At 32.9% G+C, this 20,351-nt stretch overlaps 1 long non-coding RNA gene across 7 annotated transcripts in view; it reads left to right on the top strand.

Moving 5' to 3' along the window:
- LOC105073195 (uncharacterized) overlaps nt 1–20,351 on the top strand; it is a 731,725-nt gene that overhangs the window by 522,781 nt on the left and 188,593 nt on the right. The window lies entirely within an intron of this gene.

Here is a 20,351-nt window from a genome sequence, read left to right as displayed (position 1 = left end):
TCAGGACTTGGATGCTTGTTAGCAAGATCTAAGAGCTTGACTGAAAGAAAACTCGATTTGTGAATTGAATTTTCTCTAATTTAGCCTCTGTTAAACCATATTCTGCTGGGCAAATTTCTTTAACGTAAATCATAGAGTTTCAAAAAAACCCTTGGCAAATACTCTAAATCAACTAGCATTTAACTCTCTTTCTTGAACAGAGAAACAATCCTAGGAAGCTTGAATGTATTTATTTTCTTCAGAAGGGGAAGCATGTGTTTGTAGTGTCATCTCTTTTATTATGAAAATCATGATTTTATAAGGAAAATCTATGTTAAAAATTTTTATTTAATGTAACGTAACCCTCACAGAATGGTATTTTCAATTTTTAATTCTCAACAGGACGTTTAGGCAGTAAATATCAAGAAACATCAAGGAAAAATAATTTGTAACATCTATTTAAAAACCATTTTTTCTTATTATTTTATAAACTTGAGATAATCTGGAAAAGGTTGCAATGACATTTTTACAGTTCATCCAGAAGCAATAGTGTTGAGTAAAACTGTGCTTCCTGAGTGGCTTGTTCTACTTAGAATAATATAATTCATATTGATGCCATAGGAATAATTTGTTTACTAGGGTTAGGGAATTGTATACACACACACACACACACACACACACACACACACACACGCAGTGATTTACTGCATTGTTTGCTTATGTAAAAATTTTATATGATTCTCAGAATCCACTAGAAAACTCAAATAGGATTAGAAATGGCAGCAAAAAGTATTCCTTAGTTTACATGTCTGCAAATTATCAAAACCAGACTTTAGAAAGCTCTACACAAAAGGGCAAATTTTGTCATTTCTGCAACTAAGGCATGGAAGGCATTGAGTTCTAAATGTGTGTTTTAGGATGTGAATGCTGCAAAATTCATTCTCTCTTTAAAAGTTTTCCCACTTTCTCCCCTAAGGATAAATTGTTAAATTAAAAAAAAAAGGCAAAAGAAAAAAATATATATATATAAAGAAAGCATGCATATATCTGTTTTTCACAGGAAAATATAAGAAAGATGAACCAGAAAACTATGAAATTATTACAGGCCAGGTATGAGTGGAAAGGAGAAGGGAAAAAAGGAGTTCCACTTTATGAGTATACCTTTTCACATAGTTTTGACTCTTGGAAGCAAGTTAATGTTTTACACATTCAGAAATTTAAAATAAGTCAACAACAGTGAGAATAAAAAAACTAAAACTGAAACAAATGAACTCAACTATTTCAATATTGCATCAAAGAGATAAAAAGCTGAACAAAACAGAAAATTTCATCACAGCAACCTAGAACACAGTATGTGACTTTATACCCTTAGTCCAGGGGTGGGATATGGAGATTTGGAGAGAAATGCAAAGAAATCTTGAGCTCTTTATGTAGAATTCCTTTTTTGTAGTAGTATGGACGAAACAATTCTCAGGTTATTACAGAGGATTTATAGGTTTGAGAAAATAAGTATATTAATATTGCTGGGAGCCAAGGTCCTCATTATAGATGAAAGAATATATAAAATGGCAGCAAGGCATGAGGGAAGGAAGAATAGTGTTGAGATGGATTACAGTTGGATGTATCAGTATGAATTTATGTTATAAATACTACTACTCTCTGTTGCAAGCATCCATAAGAAACTTCAGTGGCAATGAGCGTATGTAGAACCCACACATCTCTGTTAACACTCTCCATGAAAAATTGAACAGGAATCCTCAGGTAATTTACCAATTCATGGTCCAGAACTGGGTAAGTTGAGTCTGGACTAATTTTTTTATGCCAGAAAGTAAAAATGTGTAAAAAGAAATGATGACTTGTTAAAAGGACACCATCATAGCCTGAAGGAGATGCCACTAACCAAGCCTGGAACAAGATAATTAAACAGGGAGAGTAATGAATTATAAAACATTGAGGCACAGACAGACATATGTGAACTTCTTAATATGATACCTTAAATAGGGCACGGTATGTTTTATATAGCACTGAGAGCCAGGATATGTATCTAAATGTGAAACTAATGTGAGGAAATTTCTGACAAACCCATTAAAACACATTATGAAAAAGAAAAAAGAGAGGGTCTGTAATCTTCCAAACTGTTTCTGTCATGAAAGTTAACAGTTGAAGAGTGTTCCAGATTCAGAAGGAAACTACACACAATGTGTGATTTTGGACTGGATCTTGGACTGTAGAGGGAAAAGTTGCCGTAAAGAATGTTATTGACAAAATTGGAATATGTAGAGCAGAAAACATAGTGAATCAATATAAAAATCTCTAAAATTTTAACTATACAGTGGTCATGAAAGAATATTCTTATTCTTAGGAAATACACCCAGAAGCATTTAAAAGTAAAAGGGAAAAAAAATATGTGTAGATGTGCAGACTTCATGTGTGCAAAATGTAGCACAGTTTCATAAAAGAATAAGAAACTAGACTGATAACTTATTTGAATAAAACAGCAAGACAGAAAATAGAAATAATACAATTACGGAAAATATTTTTGAGGAGGTTACTAAAAATATGCTACATGTTAGGGAAGCATACATCAATATTACAATGACATTTTCCAATGTTTCACAAGCACACAAGCCTAGATTAGATGTTTTAAAGCAACATACAAATTTAACTCTTCAAAAGCTGTCACTCTGAGTCTCCACTTGCCTTGACCCTAAAACCCCAAACTTACTAATGAAAGCAGATTTTTATCCTGATTTCACAAAGCAGGAAATATTATAAACTTCAAGATATACAAATTCTGCAATCATGCTTGTGTTACTGATAATATAAAGAGAGTTGTAGCATTCTTACTTGGGTACTAAATTTAGTTTATGGCAGGTTAAGATTGATATCCATTAGGGAGGGTAAATTATAAGGAAATAAACATTTACTGGTATGTCATTTTCCTTTTATTGTCAGTTACATTGTTTATCTAAATAATGTAGCAATGTTTAACTGAACCCTATTCTGAAAAGTTTTTTTTTCTCTTCTCAACTTCCTCCACCAACTTCAAAATGAGTTCTGGTAGATTATCTGCTTTCAAATGTGAATGAATAGATATTTGGTCTTATTAAAAAACCAAGCTAACTACTTTATTGCAAATATGTTATCATTATTTATAAATTACAAACAAATGAGCCATATTGATTATCACTTGGATATGACAATTTTTGAAATTAGTATGCAATCTAAATTGCATTGTCAACCTTTGATAATGTCTGAAAAAAAATCGTATTTCTTTAATTGAAGTTTTCAGATAAATTTTCTGGCATTTTGTTATGGCCTTGCTGCTTTTGTCCTGTATCTGGAAAGGAGGTTTGGCCAACAACTGGAGAGATTTTTCGTATTTTAAATAATGATGTTCTGCCTCCAGGTTTCACACTAGGTGTTCAGGTAGCCTTTGGGGACCTAAAAATTAAGAGAAGAGGAAAATGCCTACTGTAATTCTATGCATCACCTCAATCTGTTAATTTGAAAAATGTTGGGTTAGCTAGGTTGGAAAGGTTAGTCTCAGGGATCTGGCTTGTAAAACCTGTGTGAACTCTGGTGAATAATTTTGGGTAGAGAAAAAATAACTATGTAAACAAATATTTATTACTGAAAGAAATTAAAGGAAATTCCTAGGAATATCATGGGCATAAATATTTTACAAAATAAATGTAAACATGCCCTGAAAACCTGTCCTGAAGCAGAGCATAATAGAATGATACTGATGACACTGTGAGCTCTATTGCTGTTTATGTGGGAAGAGTGGGAACTAACATTCATTGAGCATCTATTGTGTGCTAGAACAGTGACAAAAAGTTTAATATTTTCTTCATTTCTCACAACCAAACTGTGAGGTGTTTTTTCCTTCATTTTTAACATGAACACATTTTAAGGGTTGAATTAATGTGTGAATTCATGCACTTCAGGAGAGGCAAAACCAGAATGTATTTTTTGTTCAATTACTATACAGTTGTATGTGAACACGATTTATCTCTTTTGATGAACTAGTATGTTTCCTATGCGACTAATGGAACTCACAGTTGTTCCACTTTAGTCTTTGGAATGTCAGGGAAGCTGGGACTCAGTTTTACACATGGTTGAGCCTCTCCAAGACCAGGTACAGCAGTCCGCCCCAGTATTTTCAAAATCAGAGGTTAAACTCATCTCGATCCAGTTCCAAATTCCATGCATGTTATGTTGGTAACTGTTACATACTGGGAAAGGGTCAGCAAAGACCCCTTACTTGGATTAAGCCTTGTGTGGGATCCTCTGTCTGAGACAAGTGGTGGCATCAACATTCCAGGACATGAATCCATGAGGAAATGTGGTTATCTCTTGCTCACTGGAGTCCAGATTTGGTCATCTGGAAGGAGGAATCATATAACAACTGAAATAATCATCTGGTTATCTCAGCCAATGACTCATTCATCAAAAGGGACTATCCCATGAGGGAGAATTCAGATACAAAAGCAGAGGCAGAGCAGCAATCGCTGAGAGTGGAAATATTGGGAGATGAGTGTGGAACTATGAACTTGTACAGCTACTTGAGATGAGAAGTAGGGAGTTTGTAACAAGACTCAATGGAGAGCAAGAGCAAAACCTGGCTTGTAGTATAATTTTTGCTGTATCGTTACTGTTTGCTGTGGGTTGAATTATGTTTCCAAAAAGATATGTTCAAATTCAAGGCCTAACCCCCAGTGCTTATAAATGTGACCTTATTTGGAAATAGAGTCTTTGTAGATATAATCAAGTTAAGATGAGGTCATACTGAATTAGAGTGGACCTGGGAAAAAAAAAAAAGTAGGGAATGTATAGTCACTGAAGATTTTAGCATAGAGGTAGCCAAAATTCTGAATTCAGAGGTTGTCTGTAAAATTCTGTAAGTAATCTTTATTGTTCTTTTTTTCGGAGGGGGGAGGTAATTAGGTTTATTTATTATTTATTTATTTTTTAATGGAGCTTCTATAGAAATGTTATGTTTGAAAAGGTATTACAGTTTCTGACAAACCACATCTCTGTTCACATTCTGGTTACCTCCAGGCTGACTATACTTCGTAACTATATTTTCACCATTTTAAGTTTTGTTTTTTTTTCTTAAGCCATGTTTACCCTACTTCATGTAGAAAAGATGAAAGGCAAGATAGACAAAATGTAATAAGCAGACCTAAGAATGGGGCAAAAGAATAAAGGAAAACAAGACTAGGACTAGCAAATGAAACCAGAACGTGGCTGGGCCAAGCATTTCATTTCAAACAGACTGTGTTAAAATTAAAACCTGGTCATTTACACAATTTAGAGAGTCCATACAATGAACCAATGATTAAAGAGAAATATTTCTGAAACTAAGACTAGACAGCAGTTTCTCTCAGGATTCTATGCTATAAAGAGCAAAGTCATTGGCCACACTCTACAATAGACTCAATGTCATATTTCATATAGTTATTTTCATAATTATCCTTCATATAATTTTGAGAGTTTTACTCAAATCTCAGTGCAGTAAAAAATGATTAATGCCACAGGTCAGTGTGCCTCAATCCAGATGTCAAGCGGATAAAGTTGATCCCACCCTTCAGTGGCCAGCTGAAAGATGACCATTTCAGTGTTTATTGTCCCTTCAATTTTCCACACTTAGGTTCTGTTTTGGTTCTCCATTTTTTTTTTTTTGACATTTATAGGATCTAAGCACCTATGTTTAAATTCAAGGAATTAGCCTTAAATTCCCCCAAAGTTAAGCACAATGCCTTGCACAGTTAGAGTTGAACACCTAACTCCCATGTGAGAGAAAATTCTCAGGCTACATTAAGACAGAGACAATGAGTAAAATCACTTACTCCCATAACTTATCTTTACTCTAAAACATACAATTCTCCCTCTCAGGACCTGAGTAGGCATTTCTCCATAGAAGACTTACAGATGTCCAATGGGTACATGAAAAGATGCTCAACATTCTAATCATCAGGGAAATGCAAATCAAAGCCACAAAGAGAGATCACCTTACACATATCAGAATGTCTATCATCAAAAAGGCAAGAAATAATAAGTGTTGGCAAGGATGTGGAGAAAAAGGAAACCTAGCACACTGTTGGTGGGAATGTAAATTGGTATAGCTACTCTGGAAAACAGTATGGAGTTTCCTCAAAAAATTAAAAATAGAACTGCCACACAATCCAACATTTTCACTCCTGGATATTTATTCAAAGAAAACAAAAACACTAGTTCAAAAAGATATATACACCCCAATGTTCATAGCAGCATTATTTACAATAGGCAAGATATGGAAGCAAACCAAGTGCCCATTGGCAGATATGTAGTTAAAGAGGTGGCAAATACATACAATGGAGTATTACTGAGTCACACGAAGAATGAAATCTTACCATCTGCAACAGCATGGATGGACCTGGAGAGCATTATGCTTAGTGAAATAAGCCAGAGAAAGTCAAAACTGTATGTTTTCACCTATATGTGGAATCTAAAAAGCAAAGCAAATGAACAAGCATAACAAAATAGGAACAGGCTCACAGAGAACAACTAGTGGTTAACACAGGGAGAGAGGCAGGGGTAGGGGCAAAATAGGTGAAGGGGCTTAAGAGCTACAAAGTACCAATTTTAAAACAAGTAAGTCACTGGGATGTCACATACATCACAAGGAATATAGTCAGTATTTTATAATCACTTCGCATGGTGTGTAATCTGTAAAAAAAAATTGAATCACTATGTTGTACACCTGAAAGTAATATGATATTGTAAGTCAGTTATACTTCAGTCATTTTTTAAAATTTCCCTCTCTGATGAGCCTACAGTGTTTTCTCTTATTTACTCTCGAGATGGGTTCACTTTTAATCCTGTAACCACCATGGAGGGCAGATCCACTACTCAGAATTTCTTCATCTAGAACTGCTGGCAGGACACGTTATTGACTTTTGTGCCTTATCTGTGCCCACTTGCCTTTACTTTCTGAAATCCTGATGCTGACGCTGATGATAAGACATAACTTTCTTTCCTGGAATTACACCCCGTTGCCTGAAGACAAAGCTTGTAATCTCAATTTTACACAGGAACTCTACTAGTGAAGCATTTTATTTGACTCAAATTTTATTATGGTCTCCACCCTCAAGGCTCTGGCATTGTTTTAAAAGAAATGGGCCAGAAGACAATCAGAGGATAACTAAGTATTACAGTGAGCAGGGTTTGATTCATTACACTGGGAATTCACATCCAGCCATTGTCCCAAGGAGTTAAGGAGCCCATGGTTTTGGATTAATGTGACAATCCAATTGCCCTTTCCAGCATTTACTTTTTCTTCTCCCCTTCTGACTCTTGCTGCCCACTTAGTTCCTGTAAGATTAGCCTATTCATTCTCTGACTTGTTTGGATTTCCAGTGGCTATTCAGCTTAAGACCTACTGCTGGAACCTGTGCTGCACGAAATAAATGGATGTGTAAGAAAATAAATGACTATTTAATTCAGAGGAGAGAAGAAGTTGCTCATACTGTAATATTCATTTGCACCACTGAAATGATGACACGTACATGGTGGACATGGATCAAGAATCCTGAAACTAAAGAGAGTCCCAGAGGGGCCAATGGAACAACAATGAAGCAGAGGGACCCAAAAGAATAGTTCTTGAATACTCCAATTTTTAAGCCATTGCTGATGATTATTTATATGAATAAATTTAGGAATCTATGACATAACATATGACTTTTTTGTGAACCAGAAATTTAGGTTTAGTCCTGGCCCAACTACTACCATTTTACTTGTGAAAATTTCAGCAAATCTGTGTGAGGCTTAATTTATGCATCTGTGAAATTAGGGATAATTGTCTATTGTTATCTTTATGAAACACAGAAACATTGAGATAATAATTGTGAAAGTACTGTGCACATTATAAAACTTGTAAATATAAGATAGTCTTAGAATTTCAGCAAGAATTTTGCAGGAATGTGGTACTATGGAAAGCTGGATAAAGAATGGCAGAGATGTCTCTAAAGGAATAATAAATTTGCAAGTTTATTTTATAATGACAATTTAGGCATTAATAGGATAACAGAATCTCCTTTGGGAACACCATAGCATCTTCATCAAATTTGTTAGTAGAAGGGTTTTCATATTCTGTATTGAATAGTATCCTTCCACTAAATAATATCTGAAAGATTTATGTGTTTTCATAGTACCATTTTTATCATGTATAAGTATGTAAATTTGGAAAGAAGAGGGAAAAGCCTTTTATTCACATTGATAGAATTATGGATGATTTTGTTACATTTGTAAATGGAATAGCAATCAACAAATATTACCTAAAAATTGTTCTCATAGGGAAGGATGCCTGCATCTTAAGCTAAGGATGGATAATACCACTTATGTAAAATTTTGCTTTTGGCACCATTCTGAAATGAAAACTTTTCATTTTAATCCCTCAGTTATCATGAATAATACTTCACTTTTAATTGATCATCATCATAACTCATCATCAAATTATCAAATTGAGCTCCTCTTGTGAAAGGCACTACAGAAAATAAAATAATGAAGATGAACCCTGCCACTTTTTTATTCTGTGAAATAATTGTAGAGGAAGCATCTCTCTGTAGACTTTCACTGTTCATCTGTATTTATTCCTAAGGAAAAGGGTCTTTCCTACCTTCCATCCTGAAAATGCTGTCATGCAGGAGAGATTTCAAAGAAGGCAGGCCAGGAGGCAGCAACCAAAGTAACTGTCTCAAATGGGAACAATTTCCCTATCTCTGCCCCACAGATATGGGTGTGAAAGCATCTTCCCTTAAACACATAAAACATGCTATACAGACAAAATTAGCCAGAAGAATCTAGGTCAAAAGGAGCCCCAATCATCCCTCTAGAGTTCTTGCCTTCTTTTCCATGGACCTCCCTCCTTGCCAGTGCTGGAAATGATATTTTAGAGACACAATTTAGCAATATAACCAGTTAAATACAGAAGGATAGCAGCAAATATCATTTCCCTCCAAAAGAAAGAATCATCTTCACTCAATGTGGAGTCCAGGGATAGGGAACCTTGATTCTCTTCTACATGCCGCCATCCCAGACAAAGCCTCCTGGTCCAGGGTGCCCTGCCTTTGAGGAAACCTCCCCCACCGGTAGGACTGTTACAGAAGAAAGAACCTTATGCAGCTACATAGGGGGAAGTATTTCTGAAGCATGTGTGGGTGGTCTGTTAAAACAATAAGGTGTAAAATGAAGCTCTTTGCAAATAGGTCACCCTGCATATAAATATGAATATATATATATATACACATATATTATCTGTGTATATAATTAGATGTAATTGAAATAATAAGCCTCTGGGAGAGATGATATGTTATTAAATTAAGGCTTTCAGGTTTTCTTTCTTTCTGCAGCAAATTAATTTTATAGAAAAAAGAAGTCTTTGTGAAATATGAATCACAAAGGAGACACTTTCCCCAACCTCCACATTTCCCTATTTAGCTAATTATCATTTCCACAGATATACGTACACATAGTTCATTCATATATATTCTGCTCAAAAATTATTTTGGAAAAAGCATTTATTTCCTAAATATTATTTAATCTTAAGCTACCCATGAACCAATATATTTATAAGAGAAATCAGAGTTTAGGTATACCAAATATAAATAGTTTTAGCATTTCAGTGTGCCAGGAAGCATAAATAAAATATCACTAGATCCTCATATCAACCCCACACTCTACCTAGAGGTTTTGGGGGTGGTATTTTGTTTGTTTCTGGGGATAGGGAAGGGGTAGAGATCCCTTTGGAACCCATCCAAAGATATTTTCAAATTCGTACTATGTCCTCCATACCTGTACTCTTTCTACATACATTTGATCCCTCACAACATTTCCTCTTTCTTTCTTCTCCCTGCTGTATTAAACAAGACTGTCCAGGGAAACCAACAGGATGTGTATGTGTATACGTTCAAACAAAGTGAGAAGGAGGAAGATCTATATTAAGAAATTGGCTCATGAGATTGTAGAGGTTTGTGATGCCTTCACCTGATTGAATGAGGCCCACCCATACTATGGCATGTAATCTGCTCTCTACTCAGTGTCCATTGATGTAAATGTTAACCTCATGCAAAAAAAAAAAAAAAAAAAGAACTTCACAGAATAATGTTTTACTAAATATCTGGGCACCATGGCCCCACTAAGTTAACACATGAGATTAATCATCACACCAGCTATTAAAAATAGTTGTCTTGCTGTTGACATCTATGTATCTCCAGAAAGTATTTTAAAAAGACACACTAGTGAAAAGTTTCTCTGTGATAAAAACCAAGTGGAACAAGGGAGAAAAATAGGCCTTGTGAGTAATTTAAAGCCAGTTCTGCTGTTCTGTGTAGGTGATTCACCTCAGTTAAATTAGTTACTTGAGCTATGCTTTCTCATCTGTAAAATGAGGATAGATCTTTCCACTAATTCACATTTCATTGATTTGCACCTGTTTGAGAAATACAGATTGAATCACTAGTTTTCTGCTATAATTAGGGATAAAAACGTTTTATCCAAGCTATTTTTTGCTTGTTAGTTTTTTAAAAAATATTTTCAGCTGTATTGGATAGAGTGAATTTTATAAAGAAAATATCTGAAATCCTCCATAGCTGAATCCCTTTCCCTTTTGTTTATTTTCCTCACTATTTAACTGTTTAAATATAGGAGAATATAAAAGATAGAAACTAAATAGCAACTACCCATAATAGTCTTAAAAGCACAAATTTATAACTTTACTAAAAATCGGAAGTGATCTTTCTCCATAAGGTAAACTTGCATGGTGACTGACTGAGGTCTATCATAGAAACAACTTCATTTACAAAGAGAGGAAAGAGAGGACAGAATTTCTTCAGTTTTGCTCAATTCCAATTTGACCATTTGGTGTCTCCTGGTCTCATGTCTTTCTGAGGGCAACCATTTGCCCTTAAGAAAGTTTAACTTGAAGCTTAAAGTGAATATTCAATTATAGTTCTTTGATTAGTAATGGTCTTCGAACTTTAAGACAGAAGTTAGGTTGTTTTACTATTTAATTTTCCCGTCTTAAATCTCACATTGTGGTGACTCTTTTGGTGAGAACTTCAGTGGTGTGTATCCATCATATTTAAAATAATAAAATACAACATTTTGAGTGTGATAAGTATAGTGCCACCACTGTCATTATTTTAAGGAAATTATTACAGGGAGAAAACAAAAGTGGATTTTTGGTTTGTTACTGAACAGAGGATTAATTTTCAAAGAAAATTTTATTCACATTCATTCTCCCAGTGACATCACTGAGAGAGGAACAGAGAAAAAAAAAGTACATTTGCTCAGTATTTGTTTTTTATAAGGAAGAATTTAACTATAATTAGGAATGGCAATCTTTAAAATCTTTGACTGATATATAATATATTCAGAAATTAAGTATGTTTATACAATCCAAGGATGAAAAATAAAGATACAATGCTTGCTCTAGTGTTCACATTAAGCGTTTAGATAAATGTGTGTATATATATATATATATACACACACATATACATGATATCATATTACATATATGTCAAATATATATCATATTCCTCTCCAGTGAACAATAATTTATTTTTCTCTCTTGGTCATATTTTACCACTCACAGTTTTCTCAATCACAAAACTTTACAGGCAGAAAATAATCAACAATTTTACTCCAGAGTGTGTGCAAATGTTTTCATACAGCTCTGTTATTAACAATAATGACCTCAGCACAATGCAGTTCCAGGGGAATTCATGACTAGGGTTAATGGCCTGAAGCGAAGCCATCCAGTCATGAATCCCTAAGAAATACCCTGTGCTTTGATCATTATTGCTTCATTACAACATACAAATAATCAGAAGCAATTACAGTGGGAACTCTGGGAACAGTTCAGCCTTGAAAATTAACTCTTCCTGGGTCGATGCTACTGAAGATTTCACTGCTTCCAGTAATTTAGCATAAAGAATCCTGTAACAAAAAAGAATTGATACAAATGACACTGAAATGGACTGTGATCCTGACCAGTATTCTAATTGAAATTAGAGATGTGCATGGCTAACCAAAGAAAGTGAAATGAGCTTGTGCAAATAAAACACCAAGCAAGACAACCTAAACTAAGTATTTTTAAACAGGCATTTATCTCATGCTCAGAAAAAGTTTAAAAATGTATACTACAATCATGCCCGTATTTTGACAAATTCAAGGAAAATATTAAAGGGAAGAAAAAATATAATCGATAAAAATCTTGAAATTCATTTTTGCATAAATTTTATGAAAATTTTGGGGGCAAAAAGGCAAAAATAAAATAAAATAAATTAACTTTGCCTATCTGCATTTGTGTATAATGTAAAACTTTTCCAAAGCACTGCATATGTTGTCGCATTAAAGGATGCATGGGTAAATTCTTACAAAATGAATATACATATTTAATAAAAATCAGAAATAAGAATATATTTTCTTGCTTTAATGGCTTCTGCCCCACAAGACTTCTTGAACTAACTGCTCACTAACAATGTCTTCATCAAGAAGTTTAATAGCCTGTTCACATATTGCTTTCCCCCACTTAGTTCAAGATAAACATTGACATAGTTAAACTTGCTATTTTTTTTTTGAAGTTCTTTTCCCTTGGCTTTTATGACAAACGTTTCTCCTTTCTGTCTGACTACCAACACATTGAGTCTTTGACAATCACCTTTGACATCTGTTTCTCCTCCCATTCTTAAAATTTAGGTATCCAGCAAGGGTTATTTTTGACATTATTTTTTTTCTCTTCCAGCACCCTAATAATCCTGGAATATCATTTGCTTCCACAAGTTTAATGATTTTCCTTTTAGATATGTACCAAGCCTATTTCTCTATTTCAATCCTCTCTCAAACTATGACCTCCTATCTATCTACTAGACATGAGGCCATATACGTGCTTTCAGCAATTCAAGATATTATATTTAAGCCTAACTCATCACCTCATTCTTCTGCTTCTTTATTAATCCTCCCCTTGTTCAAAACATCTACTTTTTGACAACATCTGCAGTCACCAGTTGAGTTCTATTAACTCCACATCCAGGTTTTGTAGATTTGATCTCCCTATAATTCTAACATTAATTTGTCTCTTTTAATTATGTATTTATATGCCTAATTATTCTTTAATCTGAATTATTTCAGTAGGCCTTATGTGGTTTTAATATTTCTTAGTCTACCACAAATAATATATACTTAATGAGACGTTTTCTCATTTTGCCTCCAGTTAAATGTAAAATATGATGGATACTCGAGCTTTGGCATGTCAGCTAAGGTCTGAATCCTGGCCTCAGTAATTACCATAGATATGACATTGGGGAAATTACTGCATTGTATTCTCAATACTGACAGAAGTAATAACGCCTATATTATAAGCTATTACAAAATATAAACTAATAATTATAACAAGCCTCTGATTTCACGTTAATTATTTTGCTGAAACTTTTATTGGATCTGGCAATGTATATACATGATAAATATGCCTTGAATAAAACTAATGAATCCTATCATAGCTGTTTAGGTATCTGTTCCTTTCTGATCCCCCTAACTTATTCCTGCTGCATAAATCCAAAGCGGCCTATATGCTGCCTCAAAACAAAGACAATTTACTTATTTTCTTAAAGTATACAGTGCTGGTTTTTCATTCCCACTTGGGATATAATAAACAGGAAAAAGTAAAACTCCCACCATTAAAATAACGACAACAAAACTGACAAACTTCAAATTCACAGCTTTTCCTAAGCCCATCAGAAAGCTAGTTTGCAGAGTGACTAAATAACCTGAAAAAGAAAAGAAAAAGAAGAAGACAATGTACTCTTGTTAAGGAAAACAGGAATTTATGGACCAAAATCAGAAATGACACAGAGGTTGGAAATATCAGATGGTGAATTGAAAACAACTATGATTAGTATCAAAGCTAAATGTTGCAATGCAAAAGATGGAAGATGTGCGAAGTCAGGTAGGTGTTCTCAATAGAGTGATGAGACCGTAAGAAACAAGTAGAAATAACAGAAATGAAAAATACAGTAAAAGATGAGGAATGCCTTCAACAGACTCATTTGTAGACTCAAAACAGCTACGGAATAGGTCACTGAAATGTCTGTAGAAGATGCCAAACTGAATGAGAGGGAAAAAAACCCTACAGAATAGAATGTTCAAAAGCTGATCAGATGATCTAACCTGCATGTATTTGGACTTCTGGAGGCTAAAGAGAAAGAACAGAGAAATGTATAAATAAATAATGGCCAAGAATTATCCAAAGTTAATAATAAATATCAAACCATATATTTAAAAAGATCATAGAACAACAGCAGGATTAAATAAATGAATAAGCTCATACATCTAGGCATCCCATATTCAAACTGCTGAAAATCAAAGACAAGGAGAGACTCTAGAAGGCAGCCAGGGGAAAACAAAGATACCGTATGTACAAAGGAACAAAGATAAGAATCAAAGACGGCTTCTTGTTAGATACCATGCAAGCTAGAACACCATCAAGTGACGTCTTTTAAGTGCTGAAAGAAAAAAACCAAGAAGCAAAACCATCTATACTCAGTGAGAATATTTCTTATAAATGAAAGATTTTCTGAGGCAAACCCAAACTGAGAAAAGTCATTGCCAATAGCTCTACATTACAAGAAAATCTTGAAGGAAATTTTCAAGCAGAAGGAATATGATACTAGACAGTACCTTGAATCTACACAAGAAATAAATAGGACTGGAACTAAAATGAGTGAAGGCAAAATAAAATTTATTTTTTCTTTCTGGCTCTGAAAGATAACTATCTAAAAGTAAGACTAGTAGTGATACATTCTACTTATATCATATGTAAAATTAAAATGTATTAAAGCAGTAACAAAAATTGGAGAGAGGAATTAGAAATATATCGTAAAATTATTTGAAAGTATACTCTGTGCTTCCTGTATACACTAGGAAAACTACTTCATTTTTTTAAAGAGGTATAAGTAATAGATCAACAATGGAGCTAAGACAAAATCATAAAAACTGCTCAATTACTCCCAGGGAAGGCAGAAAAGAGAAAAAGTGAAGCAAAGAACAGATCAAAAAACAGAAAATAGCTAGCAAATAATAGATTTTATTCTAACTATAGCTATAATTACACTAAATGTAAGTGGTTCAAACACATCAATTGCTGGTGAGAGGTTGTCATATTGGATAAAAAAAGATAAACACACATAAATGCCATCTACAAAAAGTACACTTTAAATATAAACATAGGTAGCTTAAAAGTAAAATATGGAAAAAGATATGCCATGCAAACGCAATTCAAAATAAAGCTGGAGTAACTATATTAATATCAAGCAAAGTAACTTTAGAAATAAGAAAATTAAAAGGGACAAAGAGTGACATTACATAATGATAAAGTGTCCAATCTTCTAAAAAATATTAACTGTCCTAAATATGTATTCACCCTATAATTTCAAAATACATAAAACAAAAGCTGATAGAACTGAAAATTACAGGGTGAATACACATTTAGCAATCTGTAAGGATAGCTGAAGACTTAAATACTCCTCTTTCAATAATTGATAGAATAAGTAGGCATAAAATCAGCAATATCCATCACTTTAACATTTACAGAATACTTCACCCAGCAGCAGTAAAACACACATTTTTAATGCATTTGGAATAGTCACCAAAATTCATATGGTATATATGTACCATAGAACATACTTTAATAAATATTAAAATATAGATATCATGCAAAGTATGTTTTTAGGCCATAATGACCTAAAACGTTAACTGATCACAAAAAACTGACCACAAAATATTAAATTAGAAATCATTAACAGAAAACTATCTGGACAATTTCAAAATACTTGCAATTTTAAAAAAATCACACTTCAATGAGTCAGAGAGGATGGACAAAAAAAACTCCACAAAAAACTAGGAAAAACAACACAAAAGCAAATTACACTTAAAGGAAATAAATAATAAAGAGCACAATAAAAACAATAGAAAAAAATCAACCAAAGTCTCCTTCTTTGAAAAGATTAATGACATTAGTAAGCATATAGACTAATTAACCAAAAAAACAAAAAAATGAAAAATCATAATATACCAATACTAGGAATGAAAAATGAATTATCGTACATAATTCATGGGCAATAAACTGTTAATACGGGAAAAACATGAAAAACACTTAGATACCTTGGACCAGTTCTTTGAAACACACAAATTTCCAGACCTTACCCGAGAAGAAATAAATAGTCTGAAGGTTCCTGCAATGATTCAAAATTTGGATTAATAGTTACAAATCTTTTCATGGCAGAAAATTCCAGGTACAGATAATTTCACTGGTGACATCTATCGAACATTCAGGGAAGAAATAATTAGTGATATTGAGCATTTTTTCATATGCCTATTGATCGTTTGTATTTCTTCCTTGGAGAATTGCTTGTTTAGGTCTTCTGCCCATTTTTGGATATTCAAGGAAGAAATAATTCAAATTCTCTGCAACCTTTTTAGAAAAAAGAAGAAGAGGGAGACTTCCCAAGTTATTTTATGAAGCCATAGTTACCTTTATATCAAAACCAAAGACATTGGAAGAAAAGAAAATTGCAGACCGATAGCTTCCATAAGTATAAATTTCAAAATCTCAAAATTATGATGAAACCAATTTCACAAGCATGTAAGTAAAGCATAACATCACAAACAGGCAAGATTTATTCTGTGAATGCAAGACTGATATAATATTTGTTAAACAATCCATGTACTTCATATTGATAGACTAAGAAAAGCCATGATTATTTCAATAAGTGTAGGAAAAGCATTTGACAAAATTCCACATTCCATCAATGATTAAAAACTCTTAGCCAACTAGGAATAGATAGGACCTTCTCAAACTGACAAAGGCTTCTACAAAAGACCTGCAGCCAATATCATACTTCTGTCTTATTTTTCCTACTCAAGATGGGGAATAAGGCAAGGACTTTGCTCTCACAATTTTCAGTCAACATGCTGAAAGTCTCGGACAATGCAATAAAGCAACAAAAGAGAATAAAGGCATCCAGACTGGAAAAGAATAATCGAAATATTCTCTATTCACAAATAATATAACTGTATATGTATATTCATGAACTGTATATGTATATTCTGCAAAACGTTCTAGCATTAAGTGAGTTTAACTCCATACGAAATTGTAGTATACAAGACCAATATATTTTTTAAAATCAATTGTATTCTCTATAGCAGTAATGAGCAACTGAAATGCAAAATGTAAAAAAAAAAAAAAAAAAAATACAATTTACAATAGCACCAAAGAAAAAGAAATACTTAGATATAAATATAAGAAGATATTTGCAGACTCATTATGCTGAACCCTATAAAAAAATGAAAGAAAAGCAGAATTAATAGAGTTATACAATGATTATAGATTAGAGGACTCAGTAGTGTTAAGATGTTAATTATTCTTAAATTGGGATTTTTCATCTTAATAAAAATCCCAGCATGACATTTATAGAAATTGACAAGCATATTCTAGCATTCATATGGAAAGGCAAAGTAATTAGGATAGCTGAAAGAAAGTTGGAGAATTCACATTACTTGATTTCAAGCTTTGCTTTAAATCTACAGTTAAAAAAAAAAGCATTATATCGACAAAAAGAGACATGTACCAGTTGAATAGGAAAGAGAATCAAGAAATAAACCCACACAAATACAGTAAAAAGATTTTTGGTTAAGTTGCAGAGGCAGCTGAATGGAAAAAATACGGTCTTATCAAATGATGCTGGAATAAGTGGACATTTATATGCAAACAAAACTAAACAAAAAATTAACCCATACTTCACACCTCATGCAAAAATTAAATCAAAATGTATCATAGACTTAAATATAAAAAACTATAAAACTTCCTGAACACATATAAAAATATCTTTGTAGCCTTTGATTAGGCCAAGAGTTCTTAAATATGACCCCCAAAAAGGCACAATTTATAAAAGAAACAAGTGGTTAAAAGTGGGCTTTAATCAAAATTAAAAACTTTAATTTAACCATAGACTGTAAGAAATATTTGCAGATGATTTATCTCAAAGGAATTATATCTAGAATATATAATGACTTTTCTAACTCACCAGTAATGAAACAAACAAAAACCCCAATTTTAAAAATAGGTGAAAGATTTGAAAATATATTTACCATGGGAGATAAATAGGTATAAATGAGAATGTGAAAAGATGCTCAACATAATTTTTAGGGAAACTGAAGTTAAATCAACAATGTTAAACCTATTTGAATTACTTTTTTAAAAAGAAAGAATTGAAAAAGAAAACGACAAGAGCAGATCCTGGCAAGTCATAGAGCACACAGAACAGCCACGCATAACTGGCAGGAAAGCAGAAATGATGCTGCCACGTTAGAAAAGGCAGTTGGCCATGTAATATAAAATTAACCTTAGGATCCATCGTTCCCACTGATAGGAAGAAATGAAAACTTACAGTCATCAAAAACCTGCATATAAGTATTTATAGCAACTTTATTTATAATAACAAAAAATAAGAAACCACCCTGATCGCTCTTATCTGGGAATGGGTAAACAAACTGGTGCATCCATGCAATGGAAAACTACTCAGCAATAAAAATAAATGAACTACTGATATACTTCAGCACATGTTAAAACCTCAAGTGCATTATTTTACTAAGTAAAATAACTCATATACAAAAGGTGATTATACAAGTTATTGTATAGTTATCTTTAAATAGCATTATGGAAAACATAAAACTGTAGGGATAAAAGACAGATAGATGGTTGCTGAAGGTTGGGGTTGGGAAGGATGCCTTACTACAAAAGGATAACATGAGGGAATTTTCTGGTTGGTGGAAACATTCTATATCTTGATTCTAGTGGTGAACATACAGATATATGCATTTCTCAAAACTCACAGAATCAAAAAGAGTAGATTTTGTTTCAAGTAAATTAAAAATGTAAACTTATAAAAAGTCAACAGTGCTTAGGAAGTCTTTACCGAAAATTGGTGAGCATTAAATTTAATTGCGTGCCAGGGAGATCATAAGTAATTCCAAGCACAAACATAGGCAAGTTCTATTGATCAGTAGTAGGAAGTACTCCAACCCAAGGTTATAGAGCTTCTTTTGACTTAGACATAAATCTATATGGATTATCCAAACCAGGGATATCCTGTATTCAAGTTAGCTTTGAAATTTTTCTTCAAACCTTTGAAAAGGTAAAAAGAGAAGTTCTAGGGAAGTTTTATGATGCTCTAACTTTTGTTTCAACAAGGGCTTAAGACTTTGGGAAGATTAATCAATTTATTTAACATCACAGAATGTTTTAATAAGTGTAAAGTTAGCTTATACTTGAATCTTCCCTCATTTCTAAATGAATGTCAGTGTATTGTTTTCTTATTGCTGCTGTAACAAATTACCACAAACCTAGTGGCTTAAAACAAGCCACGTTTATTATTTTATAGTGCTGAAGATCAGAAGTCTGAAATGGGTTCCCTTGGGCTAAGATCAAAAAGAATGTCACCAAGGAAAAACTGTATAGAATGCAACATGTAATATATCATATTATATTTATTATGATATATAATAAACTTATATGTAACATTAATATAAAATATATATCATAATATAAATTTTAAAATGTATAATATAGATTATATAAATCATCATATATATAAATTTTTTATAGCTTCTCTGCCTCTCCCTCCCTTATTAGGTATTCCATAAATATCGGAAAAATCCAGCAAAATGCAAGTGGAAAAGGAATAAAATTTTAAAATTTTATAATAGAAACTTTAGGAAAGATATTTATAATGTTATAAGGGTAGCCAGGAGTAATTAGTCCTTAAAAGACATCTAGCTTATTAAAATGAATTAACTGTGATTATTCTTAGAGTACCATTACACATTTTACCATTTTGTAAACTTTCAGTATAACACTTAAAACGTTAATATTCTCTCCCCAAGTTTATTCCAAGTTTGTGACACCAGGAAAGTCTCCTACATTGTAGTTAAAAATTGACCTTCTCCCTTAATATTAGTAAAATGGGTGACTAACAATACCCCATTAAGGCAAATAATGTACAATTTGACTTCCTTTCTTAACAAAAAAAAACTAACAAAATATGACAGGTTTTGTTTGTTTGTTGTTGTATTTACTTTTTTTTAAACATTTTTTTATTGAGTTATAGTCATTTTACAATGTTGTGTCAAATTCCAGTGTAGAGCACAATTTTTCAGTTATACATGAACATACATATATATTCATTGTCTTTACTTTGAATTGTGTTCATTTATACTGCACCAGAAATACAAGTTTCAGTAGTTATAATTCTTAACAAAACCATCTGCTTTAA

Source organism: Camelus bactrianus, chromosome 1, assembly GCF_048773025.1.
Source record: "Camelus bactrianus isolate YW-2024 breed Bactrian camel chromosome 1, ASM4877302v1, whole genome shotgun sequence".
Lineage (NCBI taxonomy): Eukaryota > Metazoa > Chordata > Mammalia > Artiodactyla > Camelidae > Camelus > Camelus bactrianus.
This window is presented reverse-complemented; position numbering and strand designations above follow the sequence as displayed.